We start from the raw sequence: 16,614 nt of genomic DNA on the forward strand, positions 1-16,614 counted from the left end.
AACAGTAGCTTGGGAGAGTTATTATTATTTTTAAGATAGAAAGGACCTAGGACTGTTTTAATGCTGATGGCGAAAAGACATGGGAAAGAGAAAGAAAGGGTGGTGATTCAAGAGAGGGGCAATTTATAGAAAGAACCAGGAGCTTGAGGAGCCTGGAGGTTGGGGGACTTGGAGCATCGGTTGAGGGATTGGTTATAGACAGAAGGAGAAGTACTATTCCTTTTGTACAAGAAAGGAATATAAAGATTGGGAAAAAAAGGCACAGTGGTGTGAGTCTGGGGATAGGAAGGCGGATATTCCCCTCAGACACCTTCTGTGTCCACCATCAAAGAGCAGGAAAGGTGGTCTGCCAATAGAGTATTTTCTGGTGGCTTGTACTTCCCGATAGAGCAGGGGCCACGTCTGTCCCTTCACTGTGCATTCCCTATGCTTAGTGCAGTGCCTGGCACACAGTAGAAACCCAATCAATATTTGTTGAAAGAGACGAATGAATGGATAAATAAGTACATAGTGCTGAGCAGGTACAGAGGTAATAGGGCCTTGGTGAGAGTGGAGAAGGTTTGATCTGCCACTGGGGAGACTGGTGGAGAAGGCCAACCAGAAAAACACACTGAGTGTTGCTGCGCCTTGAGGGGCCAGGTGGGGCCAGAGATCGTGACTAGCTACAGTTCTTCTGGGTGTTTTTGATTTTCCTCACCAGTTCTCAGAAGCCCAGGTAGCGACGAGGGAAGCCAGATGTTTGGGTTGATTTGGGCCTGGGATTTGGCCAGGCAGATGGGACAGGAGGAAAAGTGGATTAAGGGAGGTGAGGATATTGGTAAGGCAGCAGCTGAACTAGCGAGCTGTGGGGTCTGGGCCAGACCGGCAAGGAAGCCAAGATAGGGGCACTGATCAATAGAAGGGGTCGATGGCTTAGGGTTCTCAGCGTGGTAGGCAAAACCCAGACAGAGAAAGAGCAATCACTGGGAGCTGGGAGGTGCATGGGTAGCATTCCCAAAGGGCCTGGCCAAGGCTTGGGGCCAGTGGGAGTTTGGGCTTAAGGAGATAAAACCCAAGGAGGTGAGGGGATGAGGATGAAGGTGAGGATGGCACCCATAACGACTTACATTTAATACTAATAACAAGCATGTGATCATGGTGGGTTTAACTGGCTCAAAAGCCTCACCAAGAGTTATTTTTTGCAGGACCTTGGTGGGTGGTGGAATGGTCCTCTTAGAAATAGTCATCCTGCCTCAGCCCTGAGGGAGTTTCCAAGGAAATGTAGGTTTCTGGGGGTGGGGAAGAGCCTGGTTTCCCTGGAACATGGCAGCCAAGGTCTTGAGCACACTTAAGACTGGAGAGGTGCTCGGTGCTGTGCCTAAGTTCTTCAGTGTCATATCTGTCATCAGCTTCTAGCTCCTTCCACAAAAGCTCTTACTAGGTGTATTATCAATAGTTTCTGGTGGCTGCTGTCACAAATTATCACACACTTGGTGGCTCAAAGCAACAGAAATTTATTCTCTCATAGCTCTGCAGGCCAGAATTCTGGAATCAGAATCACGGGGCTGAAGTCAAGGTGTTGGCAGGGCCACGCTCCTTCCAGAGGCTCTCGAGGAGGATCGAGTCCTTACGTCTTCCAGTTTCTGGGGGCTGCTGGCATCCCTTGGCTTGTGACCATCTAATTTCAATCTCTGTCTCCAAGATCACATCACCTTCTCTTCTTTGTCAAATCTCCCCCTCCCTTACAAGGATACATGTGATGGTGTGTAGGCGCCATCCTGATAACCCTGGGTAATCTTCTCATCTCAAGGTCTTTAACCTAGTTAACATCTGCAAAGAGTTTACTACAGTCATGTGTCACTTAATGACAGGAACACATTCTGAGAAGGGCTAGGACATTGCTGTACGCTACCATAGACCTTACAAACACTGTACACTCAGGCTATACTAAATTTATAATATTTTTTCTTTCTTCAATAGTAAATTAACCTTTGCTTACTGTAACTTCTTTATAAACTTAGTAATTTTTTTTAACTTTGTGACTCTTTGGTAATAATACTTAGCTTAAAATATAAACATATTGTACAGCTGTACAAAAATATTTTCTTTCTTTGTATCCTTATTGTACATGGTATTTTTAAAACATTTTATTTTTATTTTTTGCTTTTTAAACATTTTTATTAAAAATTAAGACATAAAAACACACATTAGCCTAGGCCTACACAAGATCAGGACATTTATATCACCGTCTTCCACCTCCACATCTTGTCCCACTGAAAGGTCTTCAGGGGCAATTACATGCATGGAGCTGTCATCTCCTATGATAACAATGCCGCCTTCTGGACTATTTCCTGAAGGACCTGCCTGAGGCTGTTTTACAGCTAACTTTTTAAAAATTAAGTAGAAGGAATACTCTCTGAAATATTATAGCAATAAAAAGTACAGTGAATACATAAGCCAGTAACATAGTCATTTATGATCATTATTAAGTATCGTGTATGATGCGTAATTGTATGTGCTATACTTTTATACGGTTGGCAGCATGGTAGGTTTACACCAGTGTCACCATAAACATGAGTGGTGCATTACACTACAATGTTATGACAGCAATGACATCATTAGGTGATAGGAATTTTTCAGTTTCATTGTAATCTTATAAGACCAACATTCCATTTGCAGTCCATTTGAAACACTGTTATGCAGGGCATGACTATGTATAAGGTTAACACTCACAGGTTCCAGAGATTAGGAAAATATCACTATTCTACCTACTACACTATGGCTACTTGCAAATAGGCTGACTTATCATGTCTCTCATTGGCCACATAAGTTGCCTCCTAAAAGCTTACCAAACATAGGAGTGTTAGTGAGAGGAGGAGTGTAGGATTTAATGGACCTCCCCTGGTGGCTACAATCTCAGTAATATCCCCCTATGTCCCCAGCATACCCTGGCATCTGGATGGCCACCTGGACCTCTGTCGTCATTCAGGAGATGTTGCCAGCACTCTGCTCACAGTGGACAGGAAAGAGCTTCTTACTAATCAAACAGTTTCCAGGGACAGCTTGTGCAGCTCATTAAGAATGATCTTTGAGGGGCCAGCAAGAGGTGATGGTCTCTTCCGCCTTTTTCAATTTCCTTTTCATATTCTTTGAATCCAGAGTTGGCAGCCAATAGGTACAAAAGCTCTAGACATGGGGACAACACAGTGAATTGAGATTTTCTTTGCAATCATTCTGCCTGTAGGGTTCAACTTGGCTTTTATGTACATACTTTTGATGTGTAGGTATTGGCCACCAGAGAGTTGAGTAAAACACGTTTTCTGTCCTCAATTATCTTACAGAGCAGTGAAGAAATGAGATATTGAAGTTGCTATCTAATCCAAGGCAAAATGACTAAAAGCTAAAGTGAAGTGGAAGTAATGAGTAATGAGAACAGATTCACTTGCCTGGCAGGACAAATAGCACATGGGGTCTCCAGACAGACTGATCTAGATTTGAAACCATCCCTGCTGTTTGCTAAATATGTGCCCTCAGACAAGTCACCTTTACTTTTCAAAGGCTCTGTTTTCTTAGCTTCAGTCTAGGATGATAACATGCATTCACAGGGCCAGCTGAGGATGCAATGAAAATATAAATGTAAAGTGCATTTTCTATTGTGGGAAGCCAATGCTTGAAGGAAAGCTTGGTATGCCAGAAAGAACGTGACCTTTGGGTTGTTATAGAAATGAGTTCAAATCCTGCTCCTGTTGGTCACTAGGGCTGTGATCTTGGATGAATTACATAGTCCCCAGGAGCCTCAGTTTTCTCATCTGTAAAATATTTAATAATACTTTGCAGGGATATTGGGACGATTAGAAAGGATAATTTATTATTATGGAAGAAAGTGATTCTATTTGAGATGGGATCTAGGTTAATGATAGGGTGGAGATAGAACTTGAACTGGGTCTTGAAAAATGAAGAAGTTTGATAGCTGGAGAAAGAGGGAAAGGCATTTGGGCTGGAGGAACAACATGAACAAAAAATTCAGAGTACACACATTGTACATGCAGGAAATGGTATGGGTACACATGTGATGGAGAGTTGAGTGGGATTGAGAACCTTATTGAAGACAGCTGGGGAGAAGGGCTGGGGGTGGAAAGCTTGCTGGAAGGGCCTAGAGGTGGTCCAGAGAAGACCCAGCTTCTTTAAGACAGTGGTCTCCAAAGAGGCAGCGTGTGCAAAGGAGTATGGGAAGAAAACAGTAGAATTTCCAGAGAACTCTCTCTTTGTTCATTTTATATCCTACAGCCTGCCTTGTGCCTCCACCGAGAGTGTAGGTAGACCCGTGTTTGGGCTCAGGGATGAGGTTGTGTTGTCCAGGTTGCCAAATTGGCTTTATGGCGCCACACCAGACCTGAACCCTGGCAGCTGCCTTCAAAGCAGGTGAGAAGAAACAATTGTTCAAGATGCTGGGATGGAGTCATATGGATCATATCTTAAACATCTTCCAGCGTCTAACTAACTTGTCCCGAAATCCCTCTACAAGTCCTTGTATTTAGTTATTGGTTTACCTTGAAGGGTTCCCCAGGGTGTGACACTGCTTAAAGTTAGATATTCAAGATCCACTATAATCCATGTATTATTTATTTATTTATTTATTTTTAATGACTGTGCCTAAAGATTGGCTATAGCCGATTAAAAAACGTTCTAGGCTAAAATGATCCTAGCCATGCTCTATGGGGTAAGGTTTTCGGGGGTCCATCACCCACATCACCCTGATGCACCCGGAATCCTTTTCGGGTAGGGGACTTGAGCCCTACTCCGGTGGCTCTCCTGTGTCTGGCTCTGCAGGGAGCTAAAGTGGGCACACACATCACGTGCCTGTCCTCGAAACGCTTCTTGCTTTCTGCAGGAGGGTGTGAACACCTTGACACTTTATATAAGGACACAGGCCTGCCTCTAACGGGTGCTGTGGATTGCCTGCATCCCAGATTAGTGTCCAAGCGTAAAGCTCCAGGATTGGTGTTAGAAAATGTGTTTTTGGAGCTCTGCTTCCTGGGGTCCAGCCGAGCCATTGGAAGGCTATAAAATCTGGTTTTGCCCCTGTAGCCCGGGCTTTGATGTTTCAGTACGCTGCGATGTGTTATGAATGGATCTCTGAAGCAGCCTCACAGAGCCGTTGCTGATTCTGTGGCGATGCTGCTGAGTTTGACAGCCTGTCCATCATTACATCGCACACTCATTTTTAAGAGGCTCAAGTGAGAAATTTTCTGTAAGTCTCAGTATCAAGATAGAGAATTTTTTCCCCCTGAGCATCTAGTTTGTTTTTGATTTTATGGCTATCGTAAAGCATATAAATGAACACATTTCCCTCTATGACTGAGAAATGTAGAATCAAATTTGCTGTTTTCTTCTACAAAGTGCACCAGACTCTATGGGTATATTATGCTGTATACTAAGTCTGACTTCATCTTATTTGTTCCTACCTTAATTTTCCTTTTTTCTTTGCTGATTTGTTTTGTATGTGTGTGTGTGTGTGTGTGTGTGTGTGTGTGTCTACTGAATACATTTTTGCAAATCCCATCAAATATTTCTGGAATTAAGGGAATTGATAAGGGTACAATGGTTAAACACATGCACTCTCATGTCAGACTGACCTGAGGTTGAATTCCTGTCCTGCCACTTAATGCTCATGTGACCCTGAGTAACTTACTTGAGCTTATTAAATCTCAAAATCCTCATCTGTAAAACGGGGATGCCCAGAGTACTGATATTAAATGCCGTTGTGGGCAATAAGTGGGAAACATTTAATACAGTGGCTAGCATATGGTAATTAGTGCATCAGTGCTATACAGTGATTGCTGTAGTAAGTGTTAGAACTAGTGAGAGAATAAATAAATGCATGAACAACTGAATGTCCCTATTAGAGGGGAAAAAGTCAGTCCCAATCTGCTGGAGCATTTCCTCCCCTTCCAGGGGCTGAAGCAGCTCGGAGTATTAATGGTGCAAACTCTAATGATGGTGGCTTAAAATCCTATAGAAGCTTACAAACCCCTAAGCCTCTGAGAAGGATTTTTATTTTTTAACTAGAAGGGAATGAAGAAGGGTTATAAAATGTTAAATTCTCTTACTGACTATATTGCTGACCTATATTACTTTTTAACATTGGCTCCTAAAATTATTACCATTTCAAAGACCAATCCAAACAACATTGCCGCTGGCGTGTATGCTACCATCAGTTCAGAGGAGGGAAGTGTTGCTAGCCACTGGCCACACATTCTCGAAACTTAAACAACAAAAGAAAATGGAACAGTAGATTGTTGTATGATGACATTCCAGGAGAGGCTGATGATGCTACAGTGAGTTAAAAATCAAGAGTATTTTGGAGAGGACGGTAATACCAAGGTTGTGTCTTTATTAGGTACTTTATAAACATAAACCCACTATTCCCCAGAGAAACTCTCTTGAAAATAGCATAAGCTCCAGGCACCAGACTGAGAGCTCATTTTGGTCTGGACTCTTATATACCTAACTTACTTTACTCTATTCCAGCACACAGCAAATGCCTGGTACAAATATTTGTTGACAAAACAAATGAATAAATAGATTGCTTCAAGCTGTTGGGAGGGGGGTACCCAGCAATGACTGGACAATCCCTCTGGAGTCCTCAGGACTAAAGGAAGCTCACTGACCTGGGGGTTGGTGAGTAAGCAGCTGGAAGGCTTTAATCCCAGGAGCATGGAAATGGAGATAGCATTTGTTCATTCATTCATTCATTCAAACATTTTTGTTAAGTCACTCCCATGGTCCTGATGCTATGGCAGTGGATATAATTGACAAGGAAAATTCAGGGTCTGTCTTCCCGAACAGTAACAATAACAACACAGTGTGGCAGGTACAATAGGACTTCCGTGAGATGACGAAGGAAGGATGCCAAATTCAGATGTCTTGGAAGCATCAGAGAAAGCTGTCATGAGGGTTGAGCCTGAGGTCTCAACCAGGTTAAGAGGAAAGGGGCTGGGGGAACACAGGGACAGCCAGAAAATGAGAAAGGGCATGGCACACAAGAGACAGTGGCCTTGCCAGGTCGGGGTGGCTGGAGCAGAGGTGATGGTGGGAGGGCAGTGAGAGCTGAGGCTGGCAGGGAAAGAAGGGGCCAGAGGGGCAGGGCCTTGTCACTACGGTCAGGAACATCAGCATTATGCTGGGAGCAATGAGGGACCAGGGAAGGCTTTAAGCAGGACAGTTTCAAATCAGAGTTCAGAAAGCTCACTCTGGGCACTGTGGAGGTTGGATTTCAGGGTGGAGAGTAGAGACAGGGAGACTACTCAGCAGGAGGCTGTTGCCTTAAGCAGGCAACAGAGAGTGGATTTAGAAGGTATTTTGGAGTTCTTAGTGACTGGTTGTGATTGGGGAGAGAAGAGAAAGAGGGGCCAGAGCTATCTGCAAAAGAATGAAAGTAAGACTCATGCTTCCTTTGAGTACTGGGTGGACATTTTCTCTCTTCTAACTCTGCAATAGCCACCTTGCGATCCAGGGGCGGGGAAGTGGGATCTGTGTCCAACATGTGGGGGCTATCCCAAAGCTCTCAGAGCTCCTGTTCTCGCCTCATCCCCAATCTCACTGTCATGGTGGCCTTGGAGTTGCAATCACACCCGGAAGCCATGGAGCCCGCAGTTCCCTCTGATGGGCTTTAGGAGGCGCTAACACTGCTGGCCACAGATGGAAGGAACATCTGGAAGGGGGTTAGGAGCTAAAAATGGGTAGAAATCAATGAAAGGTACAGTTGTAGCCTTGAGTTTCCTGGAATTTGGAGGCAGAAAACCTACAGCCAAGATCCATCTGGTTTAAACTTGGGCAAGTCATTTAAGCTTCAACACTAAAAAGTCATTAAACTTCAACACTAAAAATTAGAATCACTTACACAAGCCCATGAGTCATTTATGCTCTGTATCAGTTTTCTCCTGTATAAAATGAGAATTAAGATATCTGCCTTTGTGTATCTTGAATGAAATAAATCCTGTATGTAATAGTGTTCAGGAAACTGTTAACATGATTAACGACGCACATGTCGGGAACCTGTGAGACTGTCACTTGGTGTGCTGAGCACAGGTTTTGCAAGGCAGACAGACTTAGACTTGGGTTCTGGATATACTACGCATGAGCTGCTGGCAAGCGTGGCAGGATGGCTTCCAGTGACCCCACCTCCTGATGTGTGCTCCCTGCGTGAGCCTCTCCTTTTGTGTGTTTGTGGGCTGGGCCTAGTGACCCTAATGAATAGAATAGGCAGAAGTGATGGGATGTCACTTTGGAGATTAGGCTGTAAAAGACTGTGACTTTGGCCTTATTTGTACCCTCTCTCTGACTCTGAAGAAGCAATCTGCCACATTGTGAGCAACCCTCTGGAGAGGCCCATGTGACAGGTGACCGAGCATGGCCCAGCCAACTGGTGTGGAACTGGGACCCTCGGGCCACCAGCCTGTGAGGAACTGAATCCTGCCAACCACCAGGTGCGTGAGCTTGGAAGCAGATCCTTCCTCAGTTGAGCCCTGACATGACTGTGGTTCCAGCTGACGCCTTGGTTGCATCCTTGTGACAGACCCTACGCAGAGGACCTTGCTAAACCATGCCGAGATTTTTGACTCACAGAAACAGTGAGATGATAAATGTTGTTGTTCTAGCCACTAAGTTGTGGGGAAATTTGTTGCATGGCAATACATAACTAATACATCATTATTCAACTTCTCTGAGCCCCAATGTGCTCATCTATAAAATAAAATCCTAATACCTACTCTGTAGGGGCTGTAGTGAGAATTCAATGGGAGAATGTATCTAAGCCAGATGCAGTGTCTGGCACATAGTAAACACTTAGTGCATATAAAAGGCAGCAAAGCCCAGGGAGGGACAGTTGAATGGTGTAGACAGTGGGTGCATTGAGTTTAGGCCAGTGACCCGCATGGCTGCCCTGTCATAGTATGACCACACTCTATTATTGGTGCTTGTTTCGTTGTATGTCTTCTCCAGCTGACTATGAACTGGGTGAGGATGGGGATATGTATGTTCTGTCACCACAGTGTCTCTTGTGCCTAGCAACACTCAGCGAGAGTTTGCTGGAAGAACGAATACAACATAGAATTAATGAGAGGGGTAGGGGATTCCTTGTCCCCTTGTGATGTCCGGTACTTAGAGCAGCTGGCACTTATCCTAGGAGAGAGCATGGGGGGTGGGGCGTGGAAAGGATGCTGGAGTGAGAGTGTCAGGGTCAACTCCCACACTCATTAGAGGATACTCCCCAGCTGTGCACGTGGCTGGGGCGGAAAGCCACTACCTTTCCAAGCCTCAGTATCCTCATGTGTCAAGTGGGAGTAAGAGTTGCCTTACCTACCTAATAGGATTAAAGATTATCTGTGAAGATTAAGTGAGATCATGAATACAAAAGTACTTTGCAACCTGCAGATACAATACAAATATCAACCATTAGGAATATTGATGGAAACTGGTCCCAAGATGGTCATTCTTCTCAAGAGTCCTATTTCTCAATCAGGCACATTCGGATACAATTCAGATTTATAAAATGTGTTTGAATCGTAAACAAAATTCATGAACCAACTTCATATAAAAATAATCTTCTGACAAATTTTACTTTTTTATTATCTGAAACGTGTTGTTTTTTCAGTGAGTAAAATGCTTTGTTTTTCTTTTTATTCACCTTTGCAATTGGCATATTTGGGGTTTGCAAATGGGAAACATGTCCTTTTACAGATGAGCAAGTAGGGACACAGTGGTTTTGCCTTTTCAATGTGTTATTGGTTCATTTTGACTCCAAACATTTGTGCACGTTGACATATGGGCAAACATGCTTAATGGCAAAAGGAAACAAAGGCTTTTGAGGGGCCCTCCCGTGTATTCAGGCTGGGTTAATCCTGAAGGCACCAGTTTGACCCCAGCATGCAAAACTGACTGGACAACCATCGCTGCTTTGGAGAAACCCAGATGCAGCAAAGACAGCTAAGCCAGTTTCCTCTGGGCAGGGAAGTTCGATGCCCCTTTCCAAACACATCTTCTCTGCACAATAGACGTCTTTCTTCAGCATTTTCCAAATTGAGTTCAGCAAGAAAGTCACCATGTGCTATGAAAATGAGTTTGGGAAACAAGGAACCCCATAACTCCCTCTTGGAAAGTCACAGGGCCCCTGTTAGACAACTAACTGGAACATGACTTAGGTCAAAATAAACATCATCTACTCAGAGCCGATCGCTCCCTTTGTTCTTTGTTATATCACTTTCATAACAACAAGAACCCTTTCCCCACTGACTTTTAGCTTTTTTATCCACTTGTATAACTCCCTGTCTACTCTAACATCATTGAGAGTACAGACTAACTTTTTCACCTTTGTGTTTCTCCTGTGCTGTGAGTGAAATAAGTGCTCAATAAATGTTTTTGGAATGAACTGGTAGAATAATGAGTGTTGAATCATCCAGAGTGGGCCGAAGGAGCAGAACTTAAAAGAAGAGGGTACAAGGAGGCAAAATGAGTCAGCTTTTTAATGGGCCAGAATCCAACAGTTATGGGGTGAAAAATCTCACTTCATTTAGCTGCTCCAGGCAGATCTGACATCAGGGACTCTATTTAGTCACCTCTCCAAACCATTTATGCTAACCATTATTCAGTATCCTATTAGCGTGGTCTGTTTGTACTTCCCTGCCCAGGGACATTTCTTCATCCACAAGCATCCTCTTTGGTTTTTTTTTTTTTTTTTCCTAGAGGCATTGAATTTGTTTATTGGGGAAAGCAATTTTAAAACTGCTCATCTTGATTTGGAGATAATGAAACCAAATACACTGCCAATTTTAAATTACTAATATGATGATCATTTCACAGGAACATTGATGTCTCTGGCCACATACCAGCTCAGGCCATGCTTTAAACATCTGTGTCACCAGCCGCCTTCTCTCCTGCGGTGGGTAGAAGGTAATCATTGGAGGCTTTGAATATGCTCTCTGATTCTCCATGACTCACAAGGTTTCTCTCTGCTTTAAGGACAAACTCAAACAAGTGGAGAAGAAAAGCTTAGACTGGCCCAAGAGCTGGAATAATATATGTGGGTATCAGGTGCTAACTCTCCTCTATCAGTTTTAACAGTGGAGATTCTCTATCTTTTAGTTAGCTTGGCTACATGTATCTGGGTGTCTGAGTGTGAGACTTTTCAAACCATAATTCTGGCTCCCAGAACATGGCAATTGCCGCAGGAAGGGGAGGCAGGACCGTGTTGGGCTGTTTAGAGAGACAAAACTCTGGGGCGAACTCAGGCTAAAGGCCTTCACTCTGCATTCTGCAATACCAGCCTCAGCGGTGCGTGGAAGCAGTGGGGGAGTCCTTTGCAGCCCGGCCAGGACATGAGAAGCTCCAGGACACATCTGGGTCTGTTTTCTGAGACCCAAGTGTCATTCATTGCGGAGTAAGGAAAACAAGTCCAGAAGATACGACGACAGGAGTGACACGATCTTGTACATATTTATCAAGGGCCATCCAAGGAGCCCAGCTGGGGGAAGCAGAATTGGTAAAGGATGATCTCTACTAAAAGGGACATCTGTTAAATTGCGAGGTATTGACAGGGATTCACGAGGCATGCCAAAGACAGAAGAATCAGACTTTCTTTTTATTATTATTACCTGTCTTTTTTGACTCCAGGGTGGGGGCGTGGGGGGGGGTAAAATAGAGTAGCAACATGGGCAGAGGGCAGAAAAGAAGACCCAGAGACACTGAATGTTAAAGGAGAAGAGAAGGAAACCTCAGCTAAGGACAAAGGGCAGGTTCAGTGGGCCAAATAGATAAAACAGGCAGTGAATTCCTCAGGCAACAAGTGAAGCGCTGAATCATTTAATGCTGAAATTGTGGTTGGAGTTACTGAAAGGCATCTAGGAGGCAAGGCAGAAAATCATTAGCAGAAATTAATCATCTACTGCTTTCAACACTAAGAATCATGTTGACCTATACAAACCAAAAAGACCATGGAAAAAGCCAGAAAACCTGAGGGTTCTTGAAGGGGGGCTGCTGTCCTGGCAGGTAGAGGAGGGCTGGAGACTGGGGCAGGGGTCGGCCTGTTGCCCTCTGGAGGAAATAATATCACTGATCTTTGTGTAGTTGAGAGAGTGGAGGATTCCTGCAGACCAATGGGGAGAGAGGGCCGCCACCAATGGGGGCCCGGCCTCCGCTTGTGAAGAAAATAACTGCCGATGAGCTCAGCTTCTGGCCAGGAGAGCTGTTTGGTTTGGTTCCTCCTGCAGAAGCCCGTGGGCAGAGAAACAGCACACACTGTGCAGTCAGGGGGACAGACGGACCCTGCCAGCGGGATTATAACCCCAGGAGAGGGACAAGACATAACAACACCGTCTCCCCTGGGTTGGAGTCCAAGGCTGCCTTGCTCCCTCCAGTGTATACACCCTCAGGGTTTTGGATGGTAGCTTTCCCTCGGATGCCCAGGCAGTACCCCTGCCACAAGTAACCATTCAATAAACCCTCTTTCTCTTCCAGCATGTGGGGAGGCTGCATGGGGTCCTGGCTGTTCCCTTGGACATGGTCATGGTTGGGTGGAGCACTAAGGCGAAGTGGGTGAGGTGTTTATGATACTGACCAATGCCCAGGGTGCAAAACGTAGAGACATGCTCATTCTCAGGGTCGTGTCCACGCACCATCAGCACCTCCTTACAGTCTGCACCCTGGGCAGCTCGCTCACCTCACCCTAGCACTGGCCCTGGTTGGGGGTCAAGTGTTCTTGCTCTGTGTTTGGTAGTAACCAAGGCAGTCTGGAGCCGATGTTTCTGTCTGGTGTCTAAAAATCCTGTGGCCAAATCTGAATGCATCAGGGCATGAAAGGGGTGTTCTGTTCTCTGCAGCTCCCAGGTTCCTAGGGAGCTGTGTATGCCATCGAAAAGGGGCTGTTAGGGACCTACTGCTATGGGTGCTTGCAGTCAATGCAGCTGTTCCTTCTTTGGGCAGGAAGAGGTGAGAAATAGAGAGATTTTTACCGGTGTGAGCTAAAAGGAATCCCAAAAGGATACTGATCAACTTTTAAAAATAACTTACCTATTTTTTTTCTGATTAGAAAAATAAATGAATGTTCATTTTAGATAGAGTCAGAAAATAAAAAGCACCTGTAATTCCAACTCCCAAAGTCATTTCCATGTTGGTCACTTCACTTAAATTTTCGTCTTTAGTCCCATTATCCTTGTGATGACAATAACAAAAAATGAGGGTAATGATCATACAACAAATATACACTGAGTACTGATTTCTCCCTGTCAAACACTATGCTTTACATGCATTGTCCAACAGGACCTAATTTGTTCCTCATAACAGTCCCAGGAGGCCAGCAGTATTATCCCTGCTTTGCAGATGAAGACCCGTGGCTTAGAGATGTGAAGTTACTTGCTAAGGTGACACAACTGGTAAGGGGCACAGCTGGGATTCAATCCCAGGTCTACCTGACCCTGAAGCTTGACAGCAAGAAGGTGGATTATGAAGGGGTTACCCTCTTCCTCTTGTCCCAGGCAGAGGGGGACACTCCCCCTCCAATTTCTTCCCTGCTCTCTCACATAGAAAACACAGAGTGAAAGTAGAACAGTAGATCCTGTTTTGGAGGTTCATGCTCCAGGAGGAATGAAATATGAGTCCTCCAAACAAGAGGTAGAATGTTGGTCCCTCCTGTCCATCTCTCTTGAACTTCTGCACAGTGACTATTGAGCTTGCTCACCCCAAATAACTCACAACTTTGAAAGAAAAACAACTTGTCTCCTTTTTGTGTTTGTACTTTGATTTTCTAGATTGTTTTCAATCTTTCTGATGCGGCATGAAGTTCACGGAAGTGGAAAAGGTGGGGGTGCATTGGAGAGGATGGCATTCCCCTCAGATCCAACACTTTCCCATATAGATGGAAACTGAACCTGAGATGAAACATACATGGAATGAGATTAATAGCCGGTTAGACAGCATCAAAGAAAACATTACTGAGCTGGACGCCACAGCAATAGAAAATATCCAAAATGAAGCACACAAGAGAAAAAATAATTAACAAAGCAAAAGAACACTGCATCCCTGAGCTGTGGGGCAGCCTCAGATTACCCAACGTGTGTGTGACTGCAGTTCCTGAAGGAGGGGCAGAGGAACAGATAGATTATTTAAGAAATAATAGCTGAAACATTTCCAAATGTGTCAAAAACTATAACTCAAGGATCCAAGAAGCTCAACAAGCCCTAAGCATGTGAAACATGAAGAAACTACTCCAAAGGACATCATCGTTAAATTGCTGAAAATCAGTGATAAAAAGAAAATCTTAAAAGTAGCCAGAGAAAAGACATATTTTGTACAAAGATGAGAATGATAGTGGATTAATTGTCAAAATCAAATGCTAATAATGTATACAGCTGAGCAGCATTATTAAAATACAGTACTGAGAGAACACAACCTGTCAACTGGAATTCTTCATGATTCTACCAATTATCTTTTAAATAATAATGGTGAAATAAAGGTGTTTTCAGATATACAAAAGCTAAAAGCATTCATCAGGATCAGTGATCTTCCACTCTGCGCAAAGTACTGTGCTAGGGATATAAATAGATTCAAGCCCATCCTTTGACTTCAAGAATGCTGTTGTCTAAATGTAGGAGGTAAGAGAGATGTGAATGAGACCCTCATGTCAGGAGTAGCTGCCAGTGAAGGCCAGCAACACAGCCCAGTGGGCTGACCACTACTTGCCCACTAATCGTTTTTTTTTTAATTTGTTTTGTATTTCAGCATATTATGGGGGTACAAATGTTTAGGTTACATAGATCACCTTTGCCCCACCCAAATCAGAGCTTCAAGAATGTCCATCCCCCAGATGGTGTGCACCACACGCATTAAATGTGTATATACCCACCCCCACACCTCCCCTGCCATCTGCCTAACACCCGATGAATATTATTACTATATGTGCATATGAGTGTTCATCAGTTAAAACCAATTTGATGGTGAATACATGTGGTGCTTGTTTTTCCATTCTTGCGATACTTAGTAGAATGGGTTCCGGCTCTATCCAGGATAATACAAGAAATGCTATATCACCATTGTTGACTGTGGCTGAGTAGACCTCCATGGTATACATATGCCACATTTTATTAATCCACTCATGTATTTATGGGCACTTAGGTTGTTTCCACATCTCTGCAATTGTGAATTATGCTGCTATAAACATTCTAGTGCAGATGTCTTTTTTGTAGAATGTCTTTTGCTCTTTTGGGTAGATGCCCAGTAGTGGAATTGCTGGATCAAATGGTAGTTCCATTTGTAGCTCTTTGAGGTATCCCCATCTTACTCCCCACAGAGGTTGCACTAGTTTGCAGTCCCACCAGCAGTGTAGGAGTGTTCCTCTCTCTCCGCATCCATGCCACCATTTATTGTTTTGGGACTTTTTAATAAAGACCATTCTCACTGGAGATAAGTGATATCTCATTGTGGTTTTGATTTGCATTTCCCTGATGATTAGAAATGTTGAGCATTTTTTCGTGTTTGTTGGCCATTAGTCTATCTTCTTTTGAAAAGTTTCTGTTCATGTCCATTGCCCACTTTTTGATAGGGTTGTTTGATTTTTCCTTGCTGATTTTCCTGAGTTCTAAGTAGATTCTAGTTATCAGCCCTTTATCGGATGTGTAATGTGCAAATATTTTCTCCCATTCTGTAGGTTGTCTGTTTGCTTTTGTGATAATTTCCTTGGCTGTCAGAAACTTTTTAATTTGATCAGATCCCATTTATCTATTTTTGTTGTTGCCGTGATATCTTTGGGGTCTTCTTCATAAATTCTTTTTTTTATTTCAGCATATTATGGGGGTACAAATTTTAAGGTTTCAAATAATGCCCTTGCCCCCTTTCCCCCCACAAGTCTGAGCTTCAAGTGTGACCATCCCCCAGACGGTGGACATCTCACTCATTATGTATGTATATACCTGCTCCCTCCCCCTCCCACCCACCCAATACCCCGTTAATATTTTTATTTTAGGATTAACCAAGAAAAGAATGAAAAACTAGGGAGTTTGGTGTCTGGGAGAAGAAGTTTAAGGTTATCCTCTCCTCTTGGGAAGTTTGGACAAATTGGCCTCCTCTTTTCCCATCTCTTTCCATCCCATGTGCAACATCTTAAGACCAAGATATGAAGCTAGGGAGGAATTGTTTTGACCTGCTAACACTAAATGGGTCAAATCTACAGGAGGCTGAGATTCTTATTCCTGCTCAATGTTTTTAAAAATGGAATTAGGTCCCAATAGCTAAACATTAGAAAGTTATACACAAAACTGAATTTCTGGCATATCCTGAAAAATCAGACCTGGTCACACTGGGCCTGCAATCCTTTTCCTGGCAAGAGGCTGGAACTGCGTGGCAGCTGCCCCCTTTATGGCAGCATGCAGGCTCCAGTTTGCAGCAATGTGATTGATTCAATTACACCTTCCTCCTGGTACCCACAGGCATTTGAGTTTGTATCCTGTGCTAAAGGGCTGGAGCACATGATGTGGCCCTTTTTCGATATTCCCTTGCTAAGGTTGCCAGATTGAACAAAGAAAGATACAGGATGCTCAGTTACATTTGAATATCTGTGGACTATGAACAATTTTTTTTTTTTAGTGT

The sequence above is a fragment of the Microcebus murinus genome, chromosome 7, assembly GCF_040939455.1.
Source record: "Microcebus murinus isolate Inina chromosome 7, M.murinus_Inina_mat1.0, whole genome shotgun sequence".
Taxonomy (NCBI): Eukaryota; Metazoa; Chordata; class Mammalia; order Primates; family Cheirogaleidae; genus Microcebus; species Microcebus murinus.